This window comes from Rhincodon typus, chromosome 7 (genome assembly GCF_021869965.1).
Source record: "Rhincodon typus isolate 14 chromosome 7, sRhiTyp1.1, whole genome shotgun sequence".
NCBI lineage: Eukaryota > Metazoa > Chordata > Chondrichthyes > Orectolobiformes > Rhincodontidae > Rhincodon > Rhincodon typus.
The window spans coordinates 96,682,500-96,688,348 of NC_063338.1; the positions used below are offsets into that span (position 1 = coordinate 96,682,500).

The 5,849-nt window shown below is 44.9% G+C and overlaps 1 long non-coding RNA gene across 18 annotated transcripts in view; it reads right to left on the bottom strand.

The window, feature by feature from the left end:
* LOC125483442 overlaps window positions 1–5,849 on the bottom strand; it is a 102,656-nt gene that overhangs the window by 54,096 nt on the left and 42,711 nt on the right. Inside the window, exon 4 of one of the 18 annotated variants that reach the window (XR_007262389.1) lies at window positions 4,644–4,660. The exons of the other annotated variants lie outside the window; for them this stretch is intronic. This is a non-coding gene — a long non-coding RNA (uncharacterized LOC125483442). Of the gene's footprint in view, window positions 1–4,643; window positions 4,661–5,849 lie in introns of those variants that run through there. 18 annotated transcript variants of the gene reach the window in all.

Genomic DNA, 5,849 nt, shown 5'->3' on the forward strand with positions numbered 1-5,849 from the left:
TCATCGGACCCGAAACGTTAACTCTGATTGCTCTTCACAGATGCTGCCAGAGCTGCTGAGCTTTTCCAGCAACTTCTGTTTTTGTTTCTGCTGTTCTATTCCTCTCAGATTGTTAGAGGGTTTATAGTACACTCAAGATGCCACCGTTGACATAATTTGAGAAAGTGTCAAAGGTAAATATTTCCTTCTCATCCTTCTTGACTTGGCTGCAGTCTTTGACAAGTTAGACTTGGAAAACATTTAGACAACATCCAGGACTGGGCTGACAAGTGGCAAGTAACATTTGTGCTTCATGAGTGCAAGACAACGACTATCTCCAATTAGAGAAAATCTATCCATCATTCCTTGACACTTCATGGAATCGCTTTCGCCGAATCTCTGACTGTCAACAGCTTGGAGCGTTACCATCGACTAGAAACTGGATTGGACTAGCCATATAAATGCAATGATTGCAAGAGCAGGTCAGAGGTAAGGGATTCTATGGTTTGTAACTCACCTTCTGCCAAAAGTCAGTGTTATGCTGATGACAGAGTTGGGCAGAAGAAGGAGTAAGTGATCAGGGGAGATGGAGCCCAGAGAGAGAGAAAGAAAGAAAATTAGCAGACAAAAGGGATGGTATTTTGTGATGGTATCACTGATCTCTTTGTCTGCCTAATTTTCTTTCTCTCCATCCAGGCACCTCTACCATATTTGCTTACTCACCTGCAGCCACAGAAACGCTATCTGTTCCCCTAATTAACAAATCCCCTATCACTATTGCCCCTGCTTTCTTCTTCCTCCTCCTCACTGTTGTGATGCCAGAAGCCTGCCTCTGACTGCATTCCCTTGAAGTACCAGTGCCCTCCTCAGCTTCCAAAATGGAAAACTGATTAGTGACCAGGACCATAGGGAAGTTCTTTGTTACCTGCCTGATTCTTCTGAACCCAACTCACTTTTATCTATGTGACCTTTTCCATAATTTCTACATTCACTTCCTTCAAACATCCTTGGCTGCATCTCACCTGGTCCTGGTGTCTTGTTGAATTTAGGTGTCAACAATCTATCCAGTACTTCTTATTAATTTTAAATCAATTTAGTGACGGAGTTTACTCCTCTGTCACTATGGCTTGGGCAGCATCCTCCTCCTCTGTAAAGACATGTGCAAAGTATTCATCTAACACCTCACTCATCCTCTCTGCCTCCATTTGTAAATCTCGTTTCGGCTTCTGATTGGCTGTACTCTATTAATCACTCTTACCATATATATGCTTATTTGATTTGATTAATCAGTGTCACATGTACTGAGATACAGTGAGAAGTATTGTATACTAACCAGAAAAATTGTACCTTACATAAGTACATCAGAGTGATAGAACAGAAAGCAGCATGTAGTGTTACAGAAACAGAGAAGATGCAGAGAAAGATCGACACATATATGAGAGGTCTGTTCAAAAGTCTGATAGCAGCAGGGAAGAAACTGTTCTTATATCTGTTGGTATGTGTTTTCAAACTTTTGCGCTTTCTGCCTGATAGAAGAGGGTGGAAGAGAGTATAGCCAGGGTGGGAACGGTCTGTAATCATGTTGTCTGCTTTCCAAAGGCAGCAGAAAGTGTAGACAGAGTCATAGAGTCATACAGCACAGAAACAGACCCTTCGGTCCAATCAGTCCATGTCAACCATAATCCCAACCTAAAGTAGTTCCACCTGCCTGTACTTGGCTCATATCCCTCCAAACATTTTTTATTCATGTACTTATATAAATGTCTTTTAAATGTTGTAACTGTACCCACATCCACCACTTCCTCTGGAAGTTCATTCCATACACGAACCACTCTCTATGTAAAAAAATTGTCCCTGATGTCTTTTTTAAATCTTTCTCCTCTCATTCTAAAAATATGCCCTCCAGTCTTGAAATCCCCCACCTTGGGGAAAAGACCTTTGCTATTCACATTATCTATGCCCCTCCTGATTTTATAAACCTATATAAGGTCACCCCTCAACCTCCTACTCAAGTGAAAAATGTCTCAGCCTATCCACCCTCTCCTCATAATTCAAACCCTCTATTCCTGGCAACATCCTCATAAGTTCTTTTGAATTTTCTCCAGCTTAATAATATCCTTTCTATAAAGGTGAGACCAGAACTGGACATAGTATTCCAGTTTAGGCCTCACGAATGTCCTGTACAACCTCAGCATGACTTCCCAACTCCTACACTCAAAGACCTGAGAAATGAAGGTAAGCATGCTAATCACCTTTTTAACCACTGCATCTATATGTGATGCAAACTTCAAAGAATTGTGAACCCCTCGGTCTCTCCGTTCTACAACACTATCCAAGGCCCTGCTTTTAATTGTATAAGTTGTGGAGTTTTCGTGATGGATTGGGCTGTGTTCACAACTCTCCGTAATTTCTTGCCACCTTGGGCAGAGCAGTTGCCATACCAAGATGTGATGCATCTGGATAGGTTGCTTTCTACAGTGCTTCTATAAAAATTGGTAACAGTTGTAAAAGCTTAGAGCCACACAACATGGAAACAGACTCTTCGGTCCAACTTGTCAGCACTGACCTCACATCCTAATCTGATCTAGTCCCATTTGCCAGCATTTGGCTCTATCCCTCTAAATGCTTCCTATTCATATACCCATCCAGATGTCTTTCAGACATTATAATTGTACCCACCTCCATCACTTCCTCTGGCATCCTGTTCCATGCAGCACCACCCTCCATGTGAAAAAAGTTACCCCTTTTGGTCCTTTTTAAATCTTTCCCCTCTCACCTTAAACCTCTGTCTTTGAGTTTTGGACTCTCCCACCCTGGAAAAAAGACCTTGGCTGTTCACCCTATCCATGCCCCTTATGATTTTCTCAACTTCTATAAGGTCACCCTCAGCCTCCGAAGCTCCTGGGAAAATAGCCCCAGCTTATAAAAGGGTGACACGGTGGCTCAGTGGTTAGCAACGTTGCCTCACAGCACCGGGGACTTGGGTTCAATTCCACCCTCGGGCGACTGTCTCTGTGGAGTTTACACATTCTTCCCACGTTTGCGTGGGTTTCCTTTGGACTTTCCAGTTTCTTCCCACAGTTCAAAGATGTGCAGGTTAGCTGGATTGGCCATGCTAAATTGCCACGGGATGTGTAGGCTAGTTGGAATTGCTATGGGAAATGCAGGATTACTAGGATAGGATGGGGGGATGGATCTGGGTGGGATGTTCTTCGGAGGGCCTGTGTGGACTTGATGGTCAGAATGGTCTGCTTTCACAAAGTAGGTATTCTATGAATCTATGATTCAGACATTGTAGACATGCTGAATTTCATTAGCCTTCTGAGGAAGTAGAGGTGTTGGTGCACTTTCTTGACTCTAGCGTCAACATGGATGGACCAGGACAGATTGTTGATGATATTTTCTCCTAGGAACGTGAAGCTCTCGGCCAACCCCACCTCAACACCATTGGTACAGACAGGGGCGTGTCCTCCATGCCACTTCCTAAAGTCGATGACCAGCTCCTTTGTTTTGCTGACATTCAGGGAGAGAATGTTGCCTTTATACCATACCACTAAGTTGTCTATCTCTTTCCTGCACTCTGTCTTGTCGTTGTTTGAGATCCAAACCACTAGGGTGGTGTCATCAGCAAATTTATAAATGGAGTTTGAACTGAATTTGGCCAAACATTCATGGGTGTATAAGGAGTAGAGTTAGAGGCTGAGTACACTTCCTTACAGGGTACTGGTGTTGAGGATTATTGTGGAGGAGGTGATGTTGCCTGTCTCTATTGATTGCGGTCTATGGGTCAGGAATTCAAGGATCCAGTTGCAGAGGGAGGAGCAGACTCCTAGGTCTTGGAGTTTGGAAATGAGTATTATTGAATTAGGTTGTTAAAGTGGACTAAATTCAATTATTGGAGACTGATGAAGGTGTCCTTGTTATCCAGATATTCCAGGGATGAGTGTAGGGTCAGGCAGATGGCACTTGCTGTGGACCTCGAGTGACAGTAGGTGAATTACAGTGGATCAAGGCAATCTGGGAGGCCGCAGTTGATGTGCGCCATTACTAACCGTACGATGCACTTCCTAATGCCCATTCATGCTCAGAGCCACTGAGCAGTAGTCATGAAGGCACGCTGCCTGATTTTTCTCTGGCACCGGGATCATGGTGATCATCTTGAAACAGGTCGGACCCTTCTATTGTAGTAAGGAGAGGTTAAAGTTGTCTGCGAATGCTCTCGCCAGCTGGTCCGTACGGGATCTGAGTGCATGGCCTGAGACTCCATCCGGGCTAATTGCGTTCCATGGGTTCACCCTCGAGAAGGCCGAACTGATGTGTGCTGTGGTGACTGGGCATAGGTGTGCCTGAGGCTGTTGGGGCAGGTAATATCATTTCACTGACCTACCGTTCAAAATGACCATAGAATGCGTTGACCACATCGGGGAGGGATGTATTGTTGTTAGTGATTCTACTCGACTTTGCTTTATGGTCCGTTATATCGTGTAAGCCTCTCCACAGTCAGCGTGTGTTTATGTGGTTAGCCCGGTGCTCTAGTTTAGTCTGGTATTGTCATTCGGCATCCCTGTTGGCTTTGTGAAGATCATACCTAGATTTCCTGTATAGGTCAGCGTCATCCAACCAGAACAGCTCAGACCTGGGCTTCAGTAGGGAGTGGAACCTCCGGTTCATCCACATCTTCCTGTTGGGGAACATTTACATTAACTTCAGAAACAAAAGATAGACATTGCTGGAAAAGCTCAGCAGGTCTGGCAGCATCTTTGAAGAAAAATCAGAGTTAACGTTTCAGATCCGGTGACCCTTCCTCAGAACTCGACCAAAACGTTAACTCTGGTTTCTCTTTACAGATGCTGCCAGATCTGCTGAGCTTTTCTAGCAATCTCTATTTTTGTTTCTGATTTACAGCCTCCACCGTTCTTTTGGGTTTTACTCAGGTTAACTTCTTTGGCATGTGATCCCATACACACATTGATGAAGTCAGTGATGGCAGTGATATTAATATTTAAGTTGGCCGCTGAGTTCTTGAACATGGACCAGTCCACTGACTCCAAACAGTCATGGAGGAGCATGTCTGCGACCAGCACTGTATGGCTTTCTGTACCGATCCTCACGCTTCAGTTTCTGCTTATAAGCTGGGAGAAGGAGCACAGCCTTCTCAAGGCACTGGAGGCAACAAGCCAGAGACCGAGACGTTGGCCAACAGCCAGCATGAGCAGAACGTAAATGTTCTGTGAAGTGGTCACCCAGTCTACACTTTGTTTCCCCAGTGCTCAGAAGAAAGACCCTGAGCTACCTGTTGCCTGCCAGTTTAACGTACCACCCTGTTTCCTGGCCAACATCTCCATCTCTGGCTTGCTGCAGTGTTCCAGCGAAGCTCAGTGCAAGCTGGAGGAACAACACCTCATTTTCCGCTTGGGGACCCTACGGCCCTCCGGACTCAATATCGAGTTCAATAATTTTAGGACCTAAACTCCCCCATGTCCCAGCCCCATACACCACACACTAGGCCTTGTTATCACATAGCCTGCCATTACACACTACCTATTTTTAGTCACTGACAGTTCCCATTAACAGCTATTCCCCCTCCCAGCCTGATTGTTATCAATTCCTTTGTCTGTCCAACTGCTCTTCTCTCTCTCGGGCTTTATCCTATCGTTTACTTCCTACCCATCCCCCTCCCTGTTTTCTGTATATAAATTGACATTTTCCCAGCTATTGTAGGAACTGCAGATGCTGGAGACTCTGAGATAACAAGGTGTAGAGCTGGATGAACACAGCAGGCCAAGCAGCATCAGAGGAGGAGGAAAGCTGACGTTTCGGGTCTAGACCCTTCTTCGGAAATGAAGACTCGAAACGTCAGCTTTCCTGCT